Source organism: Felis catus, chromosome A2 (genome assembly GCF_018350175.1).
Source record: "Felis catus isolate Fca126 chromosome A2, F.catus_Fca126_mat1.0, whole genome shotgun sequence".
In the NCBI taxonomy this organism is placed as follows: domain Eukaryota; kingdom Metazoa; phylum Chordata; class Mammalia; order Carnivora; family Felidae; genus Felis; species Felis catus.
This window is the reverse complement of record NC_058369.1, coordinates 127899261-127923564: the sequence shown is the minus strand read 5'-3', so window position 1 is coordinate 127923564 and position 24304 is coordinate 127899261. Positions and strand designations below refer to the sequence as shown.

At 38.7% G+C, this 24304-nt stretch overlaps 1 long non-coding RNA gene across 1 annotated transcript in view; it reads right to left on the bottom strand.

Moving 5' to 3' along the window:
* Positions 1–24304, bottom strand: part of LOC109497547 — a 173149-nt gene that overhangs the window by 146484 nt on the left and 2361 nt on the right. The window contains exons 3-4 of the long non-coding RNA XR_002737254.2: positions 22988–23120; positions 22136–22328 (exon numbers count right to left, since the gene is read on the bottom strand). This is a non-coding gene — a long non-coding RNA (uncharacterized LOC109497547). The remainder of the gene's footprint in view (positions 1–22135; positions 22329–22987; positions 23121–24304) is intronic.

Sequence of the window (24304 nt, the reverse complement as noted above, 5' to 3'; positions counted from 1 at the left end):
CTGGAAGCCTGGGAAAATGAGTTCTCACCATGTCCCTTTGAAGGTAGTCACATCCCATACTCAATGGAAAGTGACACTTAATTTGGCAGATCTTGGTTTTAGGAACCCAAGAGAATAAATCTGTCCTAGTAACCTAAAGTACACAAAAGAGGTTGATACAGGGTGGAATTTACTTTGTCAAAATGTCACAAGCAGCCTAAGGTGGGAGCCAGTGTGAAACTGGTGCAAGGCAGATTTTGAGGAAAATTATGGGATTGATGTTTTTATTTTTATTTTTTGCTATTTTAATTATTCTAAGATTTGCACTTTGCCAAGTGATTTTTTTGGTATTACTTTAATATATCGGAGACATTCATTCCAGACTCTAAATAAACATAAATAAACCTTAAACACATACTAGCTGTCACACATATATGCCATGTTATCACCATCTTCCCAGGCTCAGATGAACCCTGCTATAGGAAAGACAAGATGAGATTTTTGGTCCCCCTGACTTTTTTTGAATAATCAATGCATAACAAACTCCAAGGCGTAAGTAAAAGTCAGCCATAAAAAATGGGAACAAAATTGGAAAAGCCATCCTCTGCAACTGAAATTTATATTAATTCATGTGGAATGAATGTGATTAGGCTTCTGCAGGAATGACCATTGAGAGACATTTGGAAAAAGTTCAGGGTGTCCCTAAATCTCCTTAGGTCTCAAGTCCAAATATAAGTCACTATAGCCTGGGCTTTGACTTTGGATAACCTGGATGACCACATGCTCACAATACATGCAAACATGATGTAGCATTCGGCATGAAGTTTAGAAAATGTAGAGTTGAAGATGAATAATTTTTTGAGGTTTATTCAGAGAGATGTGGAAGACAAGTCATTAGAAATACACATCCAGTGGTTAATAGAGCAGGAGTAATTCTCTAGTGTCTTCCACAATCCCCAAGAAATAGCCTTCAGAACTACTCCATTCATTTTACCATCATCTCATATGTTCATGTTTGTCTCTTTGTCAGCAACTTGGATCCCTGGAAAGTCTGGTAACAGGAAGGGCTGCCTTAGATAAGGGTTTTCTAGTGACAAGAAAGGAAAATCCCCACTGAACATTAAGTTAGCACTTGTTTAGAAATAAATCCATGAGACTTGTTCACCTAAGGTCAATCTCCAGAAGCTCATCATTCCTAAGTAAACTGAGAGCATCAAGTTTCTTGAAACTGGATTCTGGACCTGCAGGAATTTCATCAGTCCTCAAAAGAACCGTGCTTGCAGAAATGTGTGAAATGGTGCAAAAGTAACACACGTAGCATATCATTATACATTTGTCAAAACCCATAGAATGTACACAAGCAAGAGTGAACCCTAATGTAAACTATGGACTTTGTGTGATAATGATGTTCCAATGTAGGAAGTTTCACTGATGGCAACAAGCGTACCCCTCTAGTGTGGAATGTTAACGGTAGGGGATGATGTGCTTGTGGAGGGCAGAGGATATATGCTACTTTCTATTCAATTTTGCTGTGAACCTAAAACTACTCTAAAAAGTAAAGTCTACTTTAAAAAAGAAAAATTAATGCATCCAACCAGAAGGAGTTAAGATATACACTTTGGAGGCAAAGAGACCTGGTTTAAAATCCTGATACTTGGGGAGCCTGGGTGGCTCAGTCGGTTGAATATTCGACTCTTGATTTTGGCTCAGGTCATGATCTCACAGTTCATGGGTTCAAGCCCCATGTCGGGTTCTGTACTGATGGCATGGAACCTGCTTGGGATTCTCTCTCTCTCCCCATCTCTCTGCCCCTTCCCCGCTCGCTCTCTCTCTCTCTCTCTCTCTCTGTCTCAAAATAAATAAATAAGCAAACATTAAAAAAAAAATCCTGACACTTGCTGTGGCTGGGTGACATTTATCCTCTCTGAGCCTCAGTTTTTTATCTGTAAAATGGAGAACCTAAATATATACCTTCGGTGTTATGACAGTTAGATGAAATAATATATGTAAAGCATGTAGAATAGTGCCAGGCAGATACTAAGATTTCATAATTTCCATACTCTTCCCAGAATAAATCCTATAAGGTTGGGCCTAAATTAGAAGCTATCCTTCATGCCAAAAAGTATAGAGCTCACTGTGACTACTCTGAGAGCCTAAGGCACATAGGGAAAAAAAAAAAAGCAAGAAATGGCAGGCTACAAGACCAGGCCTCAGAAAAAGAAAGCATCTCCAGGAAATAAGTTGTTAGGGTTAAAAATTTCACAAAGCATATTGGTTGTATCAAGCTTTCTTATTAAAACACTTGACATAGGGGCATCTGGCTGGCTCGGTCAGTAGAGCATGTGACTCCTGATCTCAGGGTTGTGGGATTGAGGCCATGTTGGGTGTAGAGATTACTTAAAAATAAAATCTTAAAAAGAAAACACACATTTGATGTAAACTTTATTACACTGAATACAAACTATGTGTCAGACACTGTCTTAAATGATGGAAATATAGAAATTAACAAGGTATGTATTCTTCCCTCAAGGGACCCAAAGAACAGTGGAGAAAACCAATAATCATAGAAAATATACCATAAAATGTACAGTGGAGACCCCTCCCCCCCCCAAAGAAAAAAAACAATTCTTCTTTGGTCAGCAAACAAAAAAGTTTCTAAAGAAGAAGCAACAGGTGAGTCTTGAGAAATACTGCAGCTTAGAAAATACTTAAGGAAGGGGTGCCTAGGTGGCTCAGTCGGTTAAGTATCGGACTCTTGATTTCAGCTTAGGTCATGATCTCATGGTTGATGAGATCGAGCCCCCCCCCCCCCTCCAGCTCCATGCTGATAGCATGGAGCCTGCTTGGGATTCTCTCCCTCTTTCTCTGCCCCTCCCCCTCTCACACTCGCACGCATGAGCGCGCACGCTCTCTCTCTCTCTCTCTCTCAAAATAAATGCATAAACATTTTTTTAAAAAAAGAAAGAAAATACTCAAAGAAAAGAAGTTCATTGAACAGAGACCGGATCATAAAGAACTCACAATTTTCATGGGAGGAACTGGAGCAATGTAAGTCAAAGAGGCAAAGCACTCCTTTTAAGGGATGTTAATAAGAATTAGTGTTAAAAAACAAAACAAACAAAAAAAAACAAGTATGCCATAATCTAATGGATCCAGAACATGCTGAGTCTAAAAACGTAAACAGTGACAAACAGATCTCTTTACCATAGGATTTCTTAGCACTTTTAACATGCAAATGTGTATTATAAATCTCCAAAAGGAGAATCTGATGTAGGACATTTTCCAAACTTACCTGACTCAGAACCTCTTTTATTCCATGCTCCTCACAAGACATGTCATTCAACCCATTCTAGGATATGAGGTTGTTGTCTAAGAGGAGTGAATAAGGAGCTTCAGCCAGAGAGTGAGGTGAGCTAAATCCTCTTGCAGATCCCAAAGTCCTATAGAATAAAGTGCAAACTCCTCATCCCACCCTCCCAGCTTGACCCCGCACCACCTCTTCTAGCTACACATTTCCACTCCCTCCCTCCATGTTCTCTACACTTCGGACAAACTAGACATTTCATTTATTCCCAAGAATGTTTTTAAATTCCCTGGCTTCTGAGCTCTTGAATAGTCTCCTTTTGAAATTCTACTTTATCTTTTGGGATACGTCTCAAAGACTACTTCTTCAATAAAGTCTTTCATGATTCCCCAAATCATGTTAATAACACTCCCTGTGTGTCTTGCTTTTATTTCTAGTTGCCCTTCTTTCATTCTATTCTAACAGATGGCAGTGCTCATGTGCAATGGGAGAAAGTTGGTGGGGAGCGCTGGTGACTGCTTGCCAGAACTATCCAAACACCAATTGCAAATTTTTCCTTCTATAGCACTATTTCCTCTTCCTTTGCCCAGTGACTGCCCTACCTCTCTCTGTCTCTCTCTCTCTCTCACACACACATACACACACACACACACACACACACACACAGAAAAGGGTACCGAAATATCACTCACTTCACACAAATGTGCAGAGAAAATTCAGCTTCTTTATTTTGTCTGTAACCGATCTAATCTTTCTCATTAGCACCCACTTGGTGAGTAGTGATAAAAGCTGAGTTTATTCCTATCTTGTAAATTAATCTACTTTTTTCTGGAGAACCCAGTCTTTTCTGGATAAATGCCCAGTCTTTCAGAGGTCCTGATTCTTCCTTCTATTCTGCAAGAGGGCATCTGGGCATATGAGGTGTGTTTCCTGTGTCCTTCTGATGGTAGGAGGTCATCTGGGATTTACATTCTCCATCCTTAGGCCTTTCTCTGGACTGGCAATCATAAACTGAGACTGTCCCTCAGTGTTCTGTTGTTAAATTTGGCAGTTGTTAAATTTGGCAGTTGACAGGATTCATGATCTGACCTCTCTCTGTTTCCTTAAGCCCTCATGATCTGATTTAAACCCATCTTCTATCACTAAAGCAGGTGGTCCTGGCCCAGGTGGTTTATCCATGGCTCTCAGCTACAAGGTCACCTCCACTCTGCCACAGAAACTCTTGGCATGCTAGAATCTCACCTCATTTACTCTTCCCTCCTCCCCTCTAGGGCCTGCAAGACAATCTGGGACCCCATCCAAGTAGGACTGGAACAAAAAGACAGCCCAGGAGAGCTAAAGTCAGTAGGTGCTCAATAAAAATGTGAATTCTAAGAGTTAGATTTTTATACATTTTAATGTTACCAGTGCCTATGGTATTATTTTCAAGAAGCTCTGATAAATTAAATTATAAATTTTATCCAAAGATTCAATGTTTTATATAATCATTTTAACATACACAAATTTGGTTACTTATTTTAGCTTATCATCATCACCCTCCATTTTACAGGATCATCATTTTATAGTAATAAGACCCCTACCCTCAGATACTTTAAGCTTTAAGAAAAATAATCATGATATGGATATATGAATGAAGAATAAGCAAGAGCACCATGTTAGCAGGAGCAAGGCCCCTATCCACAGTTATTTTAAATTTTAAGAAAAATAATCATGGTATAGATACACAAATGAGGAACAAGCAGACAAGAATACTTGAACAAAATATAACCTTTAGATCAGTGAGAAGGTCAAGACACAGAAAGAGTCTAACAGTGAGACAAGGGAAACAAGGGCTTGAGACAAGTGGACTTTGGAATGCAGGCAAAGTAGGATCAGGGAATTTCTCTCGGTAGTCATTCTCCATAAAGGTAACAGCACAGTGTTATTCAAAGGACATTAAAGCATCTCTAAGAGTGACCCTAAACTCTTCTACAAATATGAAACTATGTAAATGGATTCCAAACTGATAGAATCTTTCAAATATTTCTCTAAAACACAGGTTCTGAATAAAGAAAATTAAAAAGAAAAGAAAATTAAACCCTTTCTAATACGCTAATCACATCTGTTCTTACTCCTCTGTATTAGTTCACCAGTCAGAGACTGGCTTCCAGCTTCCTGATAATTGTGACATTAGCAGAATGTAACGCTTGCTTTGGAAGAGAAGAGAGAAATCCAGACAGCTTTTAGCATTTGAGTAATTAATCATTTAGTAGGTAGTACTGGATGTTGGGTCAGGGGAGGAGGATTAGAAATCATTTTAATAGTGGATGAAAGGAAGGCAGGAGTTTTAGATACCATTTTCCTTCCCGGGAATATCCCAGAAGTTGTCATTAAAAAAAAAAAAATTTATATCTGATACAGAGTTAGGAGTTCATTGGTTTATTTCTTTTTATTTTTCATTTTAAGTAAAGTCTTCCCTGAAGATTGCTGCACCATGTAAGTATGAAGCCAAGCATTGACTATTTCATCACACCAAATACCATCTCTTTTCCTCTGAAAGGTGTTGAAAGGTTCATTTAATCCAATGACTCAATTGGAAACTTTAACAATGCATTTTATATGACACACAATTTATCTAGGTTTTAAAAAATACATTGGAAGAATACCTTTGTACATTTCAATGACCCTGAGAGAACCTCAGTTACTTTAGATTATATGGATATTGTGCTACAACCTGCCTGCTTAACTGTAAACTTTTATCTCCAATTAACTTCTGCCTATGATCTATTTAAACCCTCAGAGAAGGTGGGAGAGGTAGGAAGTCAGGCATAATGGTTCTTCCTGGAATAAGGCAGCTCTCAATCAGCTTACAGGTATCAAAGGGCAAGGAGGCCAACAAAAGCTACAGAAAACAGGGGATCTTACCTTCATTCAGCCTACACTGAGCCTGGTGGGCATGATCTGGTGGGTTGAGCTGAAACACAGAAACATTCCAAGTGGGCAAAGCAACAAAGAGAAGAGCCTGTCCAGACCTTCCCAGGCTCAGCAAGCACTGGCTCCATGTAGCCACCGGGATTCAGGATCAGAAGGTCCAAACATTAGAGGGCATTCATTAGCACAATGAGGGCAGAAGCAGAAATAAAATTCTACAGCCTGGACAAGTGTATGCATGTCAGTTGGATGAAGGTGGTATATAACAGATAACCACAATGGATCCAATAGAAAGAGAGTTGAGGTCCATTACAAGTGAAGCCAAAGGAAAGATGTGAGAGATAAGACATCACCTTGCAAAGTGAGCTGTGTCCACAGTGCTTGTAGATCAGTACTACCCTTTTGGGAGGTGGAGAACTTCCTTTAATATGTCTACCAAGATATGATCCCTTCCTTTCTGAAGGAGACTATATCCTCTTGATGATGTGCACATTTGTAACATGCTAAATTCTACCCGCATTTAATTAGCACATAAAGCACTGAGTGACTCTCCCAGGAAGACGGTATCAGACCTCACTGAATATTTGTTCTGGGTTAGGTAATACCACTAACACGTGTGGTACAATGATCTGCTGCTTTCCATTAAGTCACATCAACTGTTCCTCATCATAACGCCCCATAATGCCCTCTGTGTCCTGGGCTCCTGCTTACAACAGACGGAAAAGAGGACAATCCAGCAATTTCAGGTCATAGTCCCTCATTAAGTTAATGATCTGGTTGGGGTCAAACCCTGGGCTTCACATTTGAATCACCTGGGGAATGTCTGAAAAACAACGAAGGTCTGGATAAGGCCTGGATGTGGTTATTTCTTAGAGCTTCCCGGAAGAATGTAATGTGCCCCAGGGCTGTGCATGATTGTCCAACTGAAGGCATTACACACAAACAGCAGCAGATTACGATGCTGACGGTTTTTCAGATCAGGGAAAACTCTGAAACTGGCTAATCCCTATGCAACGGAGCACAGCACAGGACAGTTCCTGCCCTCCAGAAAAAAACGATTTCAAATTGGTTTGTCTCTTGTTTTGTAGGGTTGTTGTTGTTAACATATTGGCAGCCCATCACGGTTATGTCTAAGGATCTCCTTGCCAAGAAATCCCCAGTAATCACTGAACCCCAGCTATGTATTCATTTAACCCAGGTTTCTATGGGCCACACAGACCTGCAGAGAAACACTACCATGGTCTTGGGGACCATCACAGTGTAACTGATTCTACCCCAAAACTCCCCATGCTGTCCTCTGCTGCCCTGGAAGTCCTGCGTGGTTCATATTCCTCCCTTGCAACAGTTTCCACTTTTCTGCAGCCACTGTCACTGGTGTCCATTCTCCTACAGCTGCCATTATTAAAGGCTTATTGAGCAACCACAATGTCAAGCAGGAGACTGGGTTCCTATATAGTATTTCATGCCTTCCCTGACCACACAGGTCGGGTTAATTAACCTTCCAACATGCTGAAAGAGCTCCCTCTACTTACTTTCTGACAGGAACTTCTCTTATTTCACAGACCCAGTGCTTGCCTGTTTTCTTGCCTATATACCCAACATATGCACCACGAGAACAGTACTAGGTTTTTAGCCATTATTTGATCCCCAACAATTTCTCTTCCTCTGTTACAAAGCAGGACACTCTTAGAGGCAGTCCACTTGGAGGCAGCCTGACACTGAACCGTACTGCCCGATTTCAAATCCTGCCTGTCACTTACTACTGGTCGTAGGACCCCAGGCAGGTTTCTTAGCCTCTCTATGCAAGCATTTCCTCCTCTGTAAAATAAGGATCCTAAATAATAAATGACAATAGTACATATAAAACTATTACTAAATATGAAGTGTTTAAAAGAGAACCTGATATCGATGACCAATTGTCCTAGTTTGCCCAGGACTGAGAGGGCTCTCAGGGTGCAGAACTTTCAGTTTGAAACCTGAGAAAGTTTCAAGCAAACCAGGATGAGTTGGGTCACCTCACTTGGCACACAGTAAGCAGTATATACACGTTAGCCTTTTTGGCTTGATGTAGTTGGTGAAACATGGAAAGATGGTTCTTTTGGACCATAAATAGATGGTTAAATATCTGTAATTTCTGTTACTTTCCCAAAAGTCAAGTCATTTGAGCAAGATGCATCCCCCACTACATTGCTCATCCTGAGACCAGGACTCAATGTGCTTATGGATTCTTTTGTCTTCAAACTTATCCAAAGTAGAGACCTGAATCACCTCTGTTCCATCTCCCCAAGGTGCCTATATTAAAATCACAAACTCACTTCTCATTGGTTTATTTACTCTTCAGTCCTGCTGGTTAGAAATAGGCTTACTTCACATTGGCTCATTTGTTTGATCTTGTTTAATGAAGCAAATGTTTGCAACACTAGGAAGTAAAATATTATTACTGTCGACGGTGCCCAATGTTATTTGGCTTTCCATCATAGTGCTTGCTATGCATAAACAAATGGCATTTCTTCACCTTCCTCATCTCTACAAGCTGCAAATCACAAACAATATTAAAAATATCTCTTATGCACTGGTCCAAGCTCACATAGAGATGTATGCATGTAACATAATTAAAAAGTAATGTGAATTTTCACAAACACAACAGAGCTAAGCATTGCAAAATGATGTTGTCACTCTGGAAGGAAACAACAGGGAGTATGAGAAGGAGCAGAACTTTCATGCCAGATACATCCCAATTCTCTCCTAGTTCCAAGGGGTCTTAAATCACCTAAACATTTTTTTTTTAATGTTTTACTGTTTATTTTTGAAAGAGAGACAGAGTGTGAGGAAGGGAAGGGCAGAAAGAGGGAGACACCAAATCTGAAACAGGCTCCAGGCTCCGAGGTGTCAGCATAGAGCCCAACGTGGGGCTCAAACGCACCAACCACGAGATCATGACCTGAGCTGAAGCCAGATGCTTAACCAACTAAGCCACCCAGGCGCCCCTAAAATCACCTAAACATTTTGATTCTATTTCTTTATCTGGCTGACAGGGATAATACTTACTTCATAGGACTTCTGTGAATATTAAATGAGAGCAATGTATACTAATCACGGAGCTTCCTTCTCACTTTTAAATCTAAGTCACCCTGGGGTGAAAGCCGAGGCACAAAGTCATTCCAGACAGGATGCTGCTACAAAAAATATTTTTGAAATTGCTTATACCACAGCCTTGTAAATTTCTAAACAAACAAAAATTCATTCTGACTCAAATTTGGGGAATAAAGTGGGTGACCTGAGCAGAGCAACACTCTCTGTAGTAAAAACAGAATTCCAAAACACTTCCAATTTGGCATTGCCCAAATAGAATCAATTTGTGTGCAAATTAATTCTTAAAATGTTTACTATTCCTCAGTTTATCTTTTAACAGTTCTGGTGTCAGGAAAGGGAACCGAAGAAGACCCCCAACAGCCCCCAGGAGCAACAGGCAACGAGATATAAGTACCTTGAACTCTGCTGCTTTCTTGCTGCCTCTGGAAGTGGTGGATAAGCCGTTCCCGGATTTTGGACCCTAGTTCCAAATCTTTGGCGTTATTCGTTTTCAGACTTTCTATTAGCTTCTCCCTACCTGCCCCCACCTCTGGCCTCCTCCCCCAACTGGTTCCAGAAACTAGCCGGAGTTGGAAAGGGTCTGACTTAGAAAACAGTACTGAGGGGCGCCTGGGTGGCGCAGTCGATTAAGCGTCCGACTTCAGCCAGGACACGATCTCGCGGTCGTGAGTTCGAGCCCCACGTCAGGCTCCGGGCTGATGGCTCGGAGCCTGGAGCCTGTTTCCGATTCTGCGTCTCCCTCTCTCTCTCTGCCCCTCCCCCGTTCATGCTCTGTCTCTCTCTGTCCCAAAAATAAATAAAAACGTTGAAAAAAAAATTAAAAAAAAAAAAAGGGGCACCTGGGTGGCTCAGTCGGTTAAGTGTCCGACTTCAGCTCAGGTCACGATCTCGCGGTCCGTGAGTTCGAGTCCCACGTCGGGCTCTGGGCTGACGGCCCGGAGCCTGGAGGCTGCTTCCGATTCTGTGTCTCCCTCTCTCTCTGCCCCTCCCCCATTCATGCTTTGTCTCTCTCTGTCTCAAAAATAAATAAATGTTTAAAAAAAAAATTGAAAAAAAGAAAACAGTACTGAATCCAAAATAAGGCTGGGCACGCCTTCAAAACCAGACTGGGTCCAGGGTCAGACTGGGTCCATCTTAGAAACACGATTGGGACCAGGAGGAAATAGGTCCAGAATGGACAGGGTCTGACTTAAAAACTGGGCTGGATCTCAAGTCAGACTGGGTCCAATTAAGAACCCGGATTGGGTCCAGGAAGGACTAAGTCTGGGAATAGACAAGGTCTGACTTAAAAACTGGACTGGATCCGAGGTCAGACTGGGTCCAACCTGGAAGCCTCATGGGGTCCAGGAAAGACTGGGTCCATGGACTGACTGGGTCTGTCTTAGAAACTGCGCTGGATCCAACTTAGAAACCGGACTGGGTCTAGGACAAACTAGGTGTTACTTAAAAACCGGACTGGGTCTGAGGACAGACTAGGTCTGATTTAAACTGGACTCAGTCAAGTATGAGGCCTCAGGTGAATAAAATTTGTTTTAATGCTGAACAAGTAGGGTAAGCTAAACTATTGTTTAATGCTGAATTAGAGTGTTCACAGTGGAGAACTTTTAACCATCTTGGGTAAACTTATCCATTTAGGAGGCACCCTAGACAAAAAGGGGTCTCGGCCAAGTGCTCACTCTAAAAGGGAAGAGGGAAAATTATTTTTCTTCTCTATACTTTCAGATGACCAGGATGAGACACACTGAGACACCCCACTCACTCTAGAACCTATAGACTACATCCTGGAAAACTGGCAATAAACAGGAAAAGGTAAGAAATTTTACTGGGCTCCTGGGTGGCTCAGTCGGTTGAGCATCCTACTCTTGATTTGGCTCAGGTTGTGAACCTAGTTTTGTGGAATCAAGTCCTGAATTGGGCTGAGTGCTTACTGGGGAGCCTGCTTAAGATTCTCTCTCCCTCTGCCCCTCTCCCCCACTTGTACAGTCTTTCTCTCTCTAAAAGAGGAAAACAGGAAGGAAGGAAGGAAGGAAGGAAGGAAGGAAGGAAGGAAGGAAGGAAGGAAGGAAGGAAAAGAAAGAAAGAAAGAAAGAAAGAAAGAAAGAAAGAAAGAAAGAAAGAAAGAAAGAAAGAAAGAAAGAAAGAAAGAAAGAAAGAAAGAAAGAGAAAGAAAGAAGTGTTGGGGAGGATGTGGAGAAAAAGAAACTTTTGTGCCTGGTTGGTGGGAATATGCAAATTGGCTCAGCCACTATAGAAAGTAGTATGAAGGTTCCTCAAAAATTAAAACTAGAAATGTCATGCAATCTAATAATTCCACTACTAGGTATTTACTCCCCCCCCCCCAAATGAAAACACCAATCCAGAAAGATATATGCACCTTTATGTTTATTGCAGCATTATTTTCAGTTGCCAAGATATGAAGTAACCCAGATGCCTATAGACAGATGAATGAATGAATAAAGAAGATGGGTGTATATTTATATTTATATTTATATATTTATATGTATACATATATTTATACATATATATGTATAGTAATATTGGAACAGTACTAAGCCATGAAAAGCAAGAGTTCTTGCCATTCATGACATGAATGGACTTAGAGAATATTATGCTAAATGAAATAAGTCAAAGAAAGATAAATACCATATGATTTCACTTATATGTGGAATCTAAAAAACAAAACAAACATCAGAAACAAGCCCATAAATATGGAAAACAAACTGCTGGTTGCCAGAGAGGAAGGAGTAGGGAGATGGGCAAAATTGGTGGATAGATGTAAGAAGTATAGTCTTCCAGTTATGGAACAAATAAGCCACAGGGATGAAAGGTACAGCACAGAGAATATAGTCAACAGTATTACAATAATGTCTTATGGTGATAGATCATAGCTACATTTGTGGTGAGCATAGCATAATGCATAGACTTGTTGAATCACTATGATATACACCTGAAACTGATGTAACATTGTATATCAAATATATTTCAATAAAAAAAAAATTCGTGGAGCGGCGCCTGGGTGGCGCAGTCGGTTGAGCGTCCGACTTCAGCCAGGTCACGATCTCACGGTCCGTGAGTTCGAGCCCCGCGTCGGGCTCTGGGCTGATGGCTCAGAGCCTGGAGCCTGCTTCCGATTCTGTGTTTCCCTCTCTCTCTGCCCCTCCCCTGTTCATGCTCTGTCTCTCTCTGTCCGAAAAATAAATAAACGTTGAAAAAAAAAATTAAAAAAAAAAAAAATTCGTGGATTCGAGCCTTGTGTCTGGCTCTGTGTTGACAGCATGAGCTTGCTTGGAATTCTGTCCCTCTCTCTCGGCCCCTACCCCACTCATTCGCATTCTCTCTCTATCTCAAAATCAATAAACTTTTAAAAAATTAAAAAAAAAAAAGATGAGTAACACTAAAACATTTTTTCAACCATCTGAACAGGTGACTTTAACTTATTCTATCTGCCATAAATACAATTCTAATCCAACCATTCTTTTATAAACTAGGGAATTTTGTATTACCTTTCAACCTGTCTCATGGCTAAAATTTTTACATGAAAGCTGTAAGACCTCTATGTATGTATGTTACAGATGTGTGATATTTTTGTACCTCAGAATGGTATTGTCAAAGTTAATTTATAAAGAACTCTATTTAATTGACTCAAAGACAAACAAGCATTTAAATAAATCAAGTATACTCTCAGAAATATAGTATCTAACCCTAAAGAATTTTAAGTTTACATGATCTAGGATAATCTTTGGTAAATAAAAGATAGTTTAAGTTTGTTGATTTAATCAAAACAGGCATGTCATTAGTTACCAGCACCAAATATAATACTTTTATTCTACTTAGGTTTCCTAATAGTCAAATAAACTCATGCTATCTCTGTTACAGAATTTGTTTTAGCAAGAAAGATAACGTAAGATGGTAGTTAGCTGTTTAATACCTCATGAAATTTTCATGAGTTCTCTAAACATAATTGTTAAGAACAAATAAACTAAATAGGTGTAAGTAAAATAAAAGTTTATAAATAAAACTTCAGTAATAATTATGCTTTATGGTATGTCTACTTAACAATAATTTCCAAAATCTTTTGGTAACTTGAAACCTTTAAGTTATACTGAGATAAGGTGAATGATGGATATTCACTGAATATCCAGACCATTTCCAAATAAGATAACAACTTATAAAATGTTACTGAAACATTAATTACTGAACAGAGGTTTATCTACTGTTGACTTCCTTTCTTACAAAGGAACTAGAAATATTTGGATCTATTAGTAAACATGTCTTGTGCCACACTGAAAAATTTATTACAAGGAAGAATGTACTTCTAGAAATTGTGACATGTATTTATTTACAAAGTTGCCAATCCACAGAATGCTACTGTAACAGTCCTTTCTTCTTAGTTTTTAGTAGGAATAAAGGATTCTAAGAGTTAAGAATTCTAATCAATACATGGAATTAAAATTACTTAAAAATAATAAGGGTGAAAGGAAACCACTTTGTATGAAAGTTAGTAAGGAAAGTAGAATGAACAACTGGTTGTTCCAGAAAGAGAAAGACAAAAAACATAAGACAAAACATGACTGGAGATATATATATATCTTACTATATATATATATATATATATATATATATATATATATATATAGTAAGTTTGTTGCATAGACTTGTTGCATAGATTTTGTTGCATAACTTGTTGCATAGACTCAACAAGTATGCATTATGCTATATATGTATATAGAAGGGACATGGACAAGGAATCTTTGAGAAGAAATTTTATGCATCAATGTAACAAAATTGGAATGGATTTAAGTTTTTAAAGTATGAGGTTTTTTTTAATTAATTAATTTACTTTGAAAGAGAGAGACAGAGAGGAGGGGAGGGACAGAGAGAGAGAGAGACAGAGAAACAATCCCAAGCAGGCTCCACAATGTCAGCACAGAGCCCAATGTGGGGCTTCAACTCATGAACCCTGAGATCATGACCTGAGCCAAAACGAAGACCCAGATGCTTAACTGATACCCCAAAGTATGAGTTTTAATATCAAAAGTACATTGGCACAAAATTAGACTTTTGTTTTCTCTCTGTTAAAAGGACAATGGTTTCTTGGTCTGCTCTTGGTAAGAGAATGTGAGAGGTGTTTTTCTACCTTTTGGGTAATCTACCTGGAAAGGAAGATTTGTGGTCTTACCAAAATAATTTGCTGTGTTTCATGCTGTCTTTATCAGGTCTTTGATTCCTTAAGAAAAGCCAGTTTTCTCAATATTGAAAGAGCTCAGTATTATTCATAACGAGCTAAGTACTATTTCATAATGAGCTGAGAGTCTATGTAGTCAAATGCTCAAACTTTTGACAAATTCTCAAAATAAAGCTCTAAATGGAGTCTTTTTTACCTTAAAGTTACTTTGACATTTCCCAGAGGGTCTCTGAAAAGTCTCAAAGGATTTGCCTCACCTTGTAAATGAGGGATGTTAAACTGTTAGGTTTATTTGGTGGTTTATTTGGCGTGGTAAATTATGTGGGAAGCATTGTCAAATGAAAAGAGATGCTAGATCTTAGGTTATCTGTGTCTGGATATGTTACTAACATGTGTATCCCAGAAATTGTCTAAAGTTTCTGGAAACTTGTCAATACTCTCATTGTCCAACTATTATCCTAAATTATTGTCTGCCACAGAAATAACTACATTTCCTTGTCAAATGAATTCTCATCAGGTCATTCATTAACCATGAACATTTTTAAAGTCTTTTTTGTCATTTAGTTATTGTCTTACTCTTTTGCAAGGGTGCTTCATCTTCAGAGAAATTCATGGAAAGGACTCTGACAAGTACTCTGGATATAGGTTTCTGTTAACTTTAAGATCACAAAACTGAACTAGATAAGAATTTTTAGAACTAATAAAAAACTGGACTCAAGCAGAACCAGAATCAACAATATGATGTTGAATGAACTGATGAAGATGATTATATTTTGTATAAATTTTCTTTGAAATATTACTGGTTCCTTAATGTTATATTTTTGCAGATTTAAGGAAACCTTTTTCACTTTTCTCATAAGCTATCTATGACCTACAGTAAAGTATGTCTATGTAAACAAAATTGTAACATTTCCTTTTTGTCCCTGATTTATCTAGAATTCAGAAACCTATTGAGGATTCTTATTTTCATGACAATACAGTTATTTGCATAAGTTCAGTGAGAATCTGCTCTCCTTGTAACACGATATAATTGGGAACATTGGTTTTTACTAAGGCACTAAGGCTTTGACTAGAAAGTCATATTTGAGAATATGCATAAAATCAGATATAATCAGAACAGTTTTAAGGAACTAAGGTGGACACTATGGAGCCAATAAAAGCCCCTTGGAAAACCTGGCCTTGTACCTTGGCTTACAAAGTTCCCAACAGTCTTACCAGGTGACTATGAAAAGTCAAGTCCTGGCAGGCCCAGGAACCTCAAGTTATCTAGGCAACCTCCAGAAGAGAAGAATTCACCCAAATCTATAGAAATTCCAGGCAGAGTCTGATGGTGTATTCTTGGCTTGGCTTCTAACCCTAGAAAGGCTTTTAATTTTTTTTTTCAACGTTTATTTATTTTTGGGACAGAGAGAGACAGAGCATGAACGGGGGAGGGGCAGAGAGAGAGGGAGACACAGAATCGGAAACAGGCTCCAGGCTCTGAGCCATCAGCCCAGAGCCCGACGCGGGGCTGGAACTCACGGACCGCGAGATCGTGACCTGGCTGAAGTCGGACGCTTAACCGACTGCGCCACCCAGGCGCCCCAAGAAAGGCTTTTAAAAGTCTAGTTTAAGATTCTTTATGAAAAGTTCCAGCAAAGCAGATTTAAAAAAGAGCCTATCTGCATGATCACTGTTCTTGCTGTACTTCTGTAAATAATCAGGCCAACAGACTTATTTTATAAACAAATCAGCCTTCCTGTCACTACCTTTGATACAGATGATGGTGATTGTAGAGGGAAAAATTATGTTTCTGTAAAAAAATATAACACAACTTTATGGATACCGGATTCTAGTGCCATTCATTGTCTTTGATTTTTATTAAGTATCTATAAACCAAACTGGATCAGTAATTCCTCTACTTTCTCTTAATATCCTATAACTCTCCAGGCCAACACTTTCAATTTTCTCCCACCCCTCTGATTTGGAATCAGTAAGAAAAAAGACTGCCCTTGAACACTTTGGAAGGGACCATACCAGGTCCTCCTCACCACCCAAACAGCAGCCAAACTTCACATACTTGAACCTTGGATCCACATCCCCCAATCAAAAAGGGCTCCTCCAGCTACACACTAGCTGGAGATCTAAATTTTAAATTGATTGGGGAGGTTTCTCCCCAGAAGCAGAGAGCATCTTCAAGTAGACAGCTCTCCCAAGATCACTGATCAAGATCTTTACCTCCAACATAGAATCTTTATTGCTGCTGACTTTTTGCTACTTGCTTTTCCTCTCTCTCTGTTCACACATGGGAAGACAGTGCTCCTTAAGTTTAGCAACTATCACTGAATAGTTAAGGCTGTAGCTGCACAAGTCCCTAGATTTTCTTCCTAAGGTGGGTTTAGAGAACAGAGTTGCTTTAGATTACCTATTGGCTGAACAAGAAGTCAGTACTGTGGCAAATATCTTCTGCTGTAGCTCGATCAACACCTATGCTATTGTGGTAAATACAGGAAATTAACAAACAAGCCACTTGGCTAAAACAGGTTGATCCTACTTCAGGTACATACATTGATTTATTTGATATCGACTGATTTGGTTGTTAGGGGCCCTGGCTAAGGAGCACACATCAGTCTTTTGGTATTATCCTCCTAATAGTTATCATTGTAGTTTCCCTGATACACAATGTTCTCCTATGCGTCTAAAATGCATGTGCATAAGCATCAGCAGTACATTGGATGATCTCAGTATACTTGGAGAAACAGAAACAAGAAAACAAAGAGACAAACTGCAAAAACAATTCTTCCCCAGATCTGACATCTCGACCTGTGAGTTTCACAATGAGAAAAGATCAACTTAACTCTAATGGTGACTGAGAGTGGTATTAATACCAAATTTTTGGTCAATCTCTCATGTATGAGAAGATGACCAAAAGGTGGGCATTATCAAATTAATTCAATAAGGAGGCCATTAGACTGATGTGACTCTAATGCCATGGCAGCCTATGTAAGCAAACCAAAACCCAATCCCGTCAGTACCTCAACATTGCAAAATCAAAGCTCAAGAACAAGTAATTACAAACAGCCAACTAGACTCCACACCATAGCCAATCAATAATTTCCCTACTTAAGGCTTTTCCCTATAAAAGTCTCTCCCAGAGCTCCTGACACTGGAGCCCTCCTAATCACTTTGGGTTTGGTGCTGCTGGTTCCAATTGATTTTTGTTCAAGTAAAACCTTATTCCTTTTTGCAAATAAACTCTTAAAACCAACCAACAAATAAATAAATAAAGTAATAAGGAGAAGTAGGTCATAAACTAACTCTGAGGCAATTCTGAGAGAGGAGTTTCAAAAACATTCTGCAAACTGATAGAATCTTCCAAATTCATTCATAGATTTCCAAGGTAATTCCTTGAAACAGCAACCCTAACCTGAATGATTGCTTCTAGGATCATTTATTTTAATCACATTTATTCTCATCCCTTTTATGTAATTAAAAACAATTCTGATTTCAGGCACTGATTAAGATACTCTCATCACCACTGATGCTTGATCTGTCATAAACCAAAGCTGAAAATTATTTCTTGTTATGTACATTCTTCAGAGTTTACATAACAACAAATAGGTTGTATCTGTTACACACGTTACTCTTGCTGATGGCGACATGTAGGGCAGATTTCCACAGCCAGAATGACGAATAGATTTGTGTTTCCCGTCTTGACATTTAGGATAAAATACCACAAAAAATGGTTAAAAATCTTTTGGTTTCAGTGTGATTAAATAATATGCTTGCATTAATATCTGTTCGCTTTGCTGCGAACTCTTGCCCTCAATATGTATTATCAGAAACAGTGCTTTTCTGCTAGGACGAGCTGCCATAACTATCTCAAAGAAAAAATATGCTCTTGGCCACAAAGATAAATTATAGAAGAATTTTTTAAAAAGTTAGGTTTACTGATTTAAGAGTCACGTGGTGAGCTTTCAGACCTCAATTAAGGTTGCGATTTCAGAAAAAGAAAATGAATTTTCCAAGCAATTAGGTGGTAATAGATCTAATAGCTTTGGGGGGAAATAAATGGGTATTTTTAACTTTGACAACTGGCTGCCATGCATTTGTTGTATAACCTCTTTTGATAAGTATTTTTGTTCCAAATACCTTTTTTAATTATCTGAAAATGCCTTTTGCAGGGAATTATAAAGAGTAACAACCACAAAGGAGACAGGCATTCTGCCCTACAGAGTCAATAGCATTCACTTTTCTAAAAACATCTCACGTTAATTTCATAATACTCATTTTAAAAGGTCCAAAAATATGTGCTTACCGATAAACCGTATGGTCTCAGAAGGATATTTTACAAGAAAATGTGTCAGCTTTCATAAACTTCCACAGGGGACCCTTTTCCTTTTGAAAGAAAAAAACCTGACTTTGAAAACACACTGGAATTTGAACATGAAAAGATCTTTTAGCAGTATGAGAATGTAATAGAATCCAACAAAATCAGTGTATTTCATATTAAAGTAAGGCCCTGTGTTCAGCTCATCCATGGGACAAAAGAACAAATCATTGCTTACAGTGATGTAGCATAGGTATTCAAAGTTAATGGAGATTTAGATTCCTCATTTACTTATAGTTAAAAGAAATGCTAAGGAAAGGCTAAGATTGATTCATCTGGAAATAGAGCCATTTTTCTATACCTTATGCTATAGGCAAAAATCTTTTTTAAGCTTTTTTGTTCGCAGTGTGCAATTTTCTTCGTTATTTAACCCCACTTTTCACCAGCCAATTCTATGGAGTGTTGAAATGCATTCTGCAACGTCTCACAAAGACAGAAATCTTCTATCCACCAGTTTTGTATGAGCAGGAAAGAAATTATTTGAGTTTTGTTGTGGTTCTCCTGGAGGCCCCAGAAGCCTGGCCTCTCTAACCTACAGAACAGCACAAATACTTGGCTTTGGGGCAGAGGAAAATATTTCAACCTAATAACTGAATGAGATTTCTCTACAAGAGGACATAAAAAATTAAAACACATAATGGTTGAACCTAAAACTTGGCCGGAGACAAAGGAAGTTTCATGTCCACTTTGCTGGAGTTGAAATAATTGTTCATGAAATGGGGATTCTGAGATCATACCATCAATCAGTTAATGAGTAATGAGTGGAACAATAGCCAACTGATTCAGTCACTTTAGCCACACCGATAATGAATATTGATTTCTAAATCCAAATCATTCAGGAGGTGATCTATAGTGTTTACTCAGTTGCTCTGTTCACCTGGCCCCTTAGTAATGGATCTGTAGAGTGCTTGCTCTCCTCTGAGATCAAAGCATAATGTATTGGTGCTAATAGAAAAATAGCAGCTCTCCTAAGCTCAGGATCCCTGTCTCCATGGGAGGAAGCAAGGGGAGCGGAGTGTCCTCAGCTCAAGAAAAGCTGGGACAGGACCTCAGTGCCACAGAATTAAGCAGGAAAAGCAGCACAGGTCATGGAGCCACAGTGACATAGGGTCAAGCTTAAAAGCATAAACACATAATAATGATAACAACAGGTGGCATATACTGAGCATAAATATTTGTCAGGAATTGTACGTATCTCAGCAACCCTTGACAACCTTTGAGATACATTCTATCCCTGTCTCAGGGCAAAACTGAAATTCAGGAAGCCAGTGGTGGAATCAAAGTTAAATCCAGGCATCTGACATCTGAGTCCTTGCTTTTGCCAGAACCTCTTGGTAGCACTGGCCAGAAGTGAGTAAATAGTCAAAATGAACATAAAACTGAATTAATTGGCTAGACATCAAGAGAGGGGCAAAAGGAGACGGTGGGCAAAGGTTCAAGGGGCTGAGCCCTATAGCCAGGACCAGCAGGTAGGTATGTGATGCTGCTTTAGAAGCCTGTTCTCAGCCACATCCAGCAACTATGGCCTGTCTCTCTTTAATCACCTGCAATTATGAGCCACCATCAGGCAGGGATAACTAGAAATAGTCATATTGGCAAATATGGGTAATTCAAGAGCAAATTCCCCAGGTCAGAATTCCTTCAGGTATCCTCACATTTCAGAACAACTATTATTTTAAAATCTACTTGTAAACCCTTGAGAAGAGGGTAGTAACATGTGGCTAGCATGTCTTCATCTGAGAAGCTCAAACCATTTCACAGTGGCCCTGGGAAAAGAATCATTATTCAGTGCCCTGAAGCTAGGGTTGGAGTATTAGAGAAGAACCCAGTGTCTTCCCATGGCCCTGTGGGGTATTGTGCACTTTGACCTAGGGCAGAGAGAAAACAATGGTAATTTAGAAATTGGAATCTCACAGCTTTTTTTTTTGGCAGAAATTACATGTTTCCAGAATCTCTGAAGGATGAATGTATTGCTTATTGTGAATCAGGGAATCAGTGGCAGAGTCTATGGGCCCTACCAGATTAACTGTTTTGCCAGTGTTGATTTGTTAAGCAATTAGAACATGTGCCAAATAAAGTCTTACACCCATTATGCCACACTGGTAAATAGCCAGCTTTAATCTTCAGTACCTTTAAATGGTTGCCATTATATTATATTGTCCTCAGTGGATCATGCATCTGTTTATAATCCTTCTCTTTCTAGAATTGTGGTTTGTAAAGAAATAGATCTGACCAGTGAAACCCATAGTATGGAATTATCTTTACTACATAAATTTATAGTGCTTTATGTTTACAAAAGATTTTGTTGTTGCTGCTGCTAGTTGTTCTTTTCAATGGATCTGTTTAGGTAAGTATGGCTATTTTCATTTCACTCCTGAAGGCTGACAGAGATCACATTGCTACAATTTACCCACTAAACTCATGACCCAAACAGAAGTCATATGCTGACACCCAGCCTAGTGTTTGGCCCATTTTTTCTTTCACTTAGGCAAAAGGTAAAAAAAAATATGGACAATTAACCAATTTCCACTTAACTAATGATTATAGATATATAGGTTAAATGATTCAGACCAAATCCTTTCCCAATCCTCATTCACATAAGTACTAGTATTTCTGGCAAGAATTACTTACTAAAGTAATTGTACTTTAGTAGCATGTGTACTGGTTTTTTATTTTCTTAATTTTTTTTTATTTTTAAGATTTTAATTTTTAAATAATCTCTACACCCAGTGTAGGGCCCTAACTCACAACCCGAGATCAAGAGTTGCATGCTCCACCGAATGAGCCAGCCAGATGCCCCTGTACTGGTCTTTTGGTTTTGCATATTAAGATTTGAGTGCAAACATGCTTTAGACCAGGACTGCACTGGTTCTGTAGGGCCATAAGGGCAAGCACAGGGACTAAAGGCCCAGACCCACTTCAAGTGACAGTGTGCTCAAAAAACCACAACATACACACCTAAAATGTCCTGAAAAACCAATGTACCCAAAAGCGTGTGATAACATTCAGGTCAAATCCTAACGAATAAAATCCAACTGTAGAACTGCTAAGAGAAAACTTTCTGAGCCACCGTCAACAGCCACCTGGTTGCAAACAATATTTAGCAAACCAAATTCCAGCATACCAAACAAAGAAGGAACATTCTCTAGACTCTGGTGTGATGATATTTGATAGCATAAACTAAGGGAATACACACTAAAACAGTGGTTCTCAAAGTGTGGTCCCAAACCCCAAACATCAGCATCACCTGGAATTTGTTAGACGTACATATTCCCAGAACCCTCCCCAGACTCACCAAATCAGAAACTTGGGCAGGAGCCTAGCAATCCGGTTTCACAACTTTTCCAAGGGTTTCTGATGCACACTAAAGAAGAGGCATCTGCTTCAAGTAGAATGAGATCAGGAAAATTTCTTGAAGGAAGATAATCTTGAGTCAGACTTCACAAGAAACAGAAGGCTTGCCCAGTTTTCTCTCTTGATAGAAGGCTCTACAAGCAAGGCCACAAAAACCCAGATTAAATATTTACCCTTTCAGATAAGTTTAGGCTCTGTTTAATGCTAAACTGTATCATGCAACTACTTTGGCTGATCCATTTTCTACTGACGTTTCAGCCTAAAATATATACTCCCCAGGAAGCCAGTGAGCTATCTTAAGAAAACTAATAATCACTCTCAAATAGTTGAGATTTCACATGTTATCCTTCAAGATGAAATGTGAATTACTTCCCTTACTGGCAATTGTTACTTCTTTTCTTTGTCCATTTTGCAAACCATATGTTTAGTTCAAAGGTGAAATGTGTAGGAAATTTACAAAGAGGTTAAAATTAATGTGAACATGATACTACAAAGATTGCTGAATTCTAGTCAACATTTTTTAAAGTTCTTATTTCTTGCCACAGAGTACAGTTTTTCTTAACACAAATATACTACTCCCTTTCATTAGGCTCCATTTGATAACAATTTTAGTGTTCTACTTCCCCCTTGTGGTGAAAATTAGCATTTTTACTATTTCTGAAATCTAAAGGTTGACAGAGAACAGCAAAGGCTTATTTATACTCAGCATCAAGTTTAAATGGAAATTGACAAATTCAGCCAATTATTTCATTGATTTCTCTATAACATTCAAATTCAGATCTTTTTTAAATACCTGATGGTTGGTAGAATTTGTTCCTTTTCATCCAGATATATGAAATTCTCTAGATGCAGACAAAAACAAATGATGGGAGTAGCCAGTCAATTTTTTTTCAAACAGCATTAAATTGTTGACTTTTTTAGTGTTCCTGAAAATAGAAATTCAATGCATCAGAATAATGCAATCATTACTGTCAAATATAAAGTCGCTAATGACTCTACAGAGAATTTGTGGTAGGCTTCTCAACATTTATTTTGTAAATACTGCACTAGTTAATGGATAGCTCACTAGAAAAAAAAAGGCCCAGTTTAGTCAAAATTTCACTATAAAATCTGAAATTTACAGCTGTAGAGTTGACTTCTCAATGGTGCAGGATTAAGTGCCATCACAGCAACAAATTTCAGTCATTTATCAGAATGTATTTTGAGTTGAATTACTGGGGTTATGAGTGTGGTGTCAAGACTGACAATTTAAAAATATAAAACCCTCAGAAGTCAAAGAAAATAAGGGAAGAAACGACAATTTCAACAGCTATGTTTGCATTCATGTTGCATTCAAGTTGTCAACTCCTATACAGTGTCTGTGTGATAATCTCAAAAGCATTGATTATGTGGGGCAAATGATGAACCATATAGGGGTCTGATTAATGAGGGTGAACTGGTTAGGATAACCAACCTCAATCCAAGAAAAAACTGGGATAAATAACCGTGGACTCAACCTTCAAATAATTCTAGTTTCCTTCATCTCTAATATTGTTAAGCAGTGACGTTTTTTTAAACACTTGCTATATTCAGGATGCTGAGCTAATGAACCATCTTGTCCTTCAAGGACTAGCTCAAATGCCAGATCTCTAAAGCCAGACAGAATGAATTCTTCCTCTTCAATGGTAAGATAGTGCTTATTCCTACAACTAGGAATATGCTTCACACATGATTGTATAACTATTTTGTGCCCAGCTGTCTTCCTCACTAGGCTCTGAGCTCTTTGAGGAGAGGAACCACATCTTAATCATGTAGAATTACTAAAATCTAGCATAGTGCCTGCATATAGTAAGTGCTCAATATTTTTTTTCTAAATGAATTGAATAAATGAGGGTGAAGGGTGTGATACAAAGGAGTTGAAAGTATAATACTGGCCTTCAATTAGTTTATGGTTTATCTGCATAGGTTCTCTAAGTGTATATTGACTGGTTTGGTCTTTGTATGATTGTAAGAAGTATAATAAAATGTATGTCATCTCTTCAGGGGTTAAGGAGAACTAAGAGAGGGTGTTTATTTGTTAAATGCCCCTTAAATCAGCTTTTCCACTAGCTCTTCCTTAAAGGCACAGAAC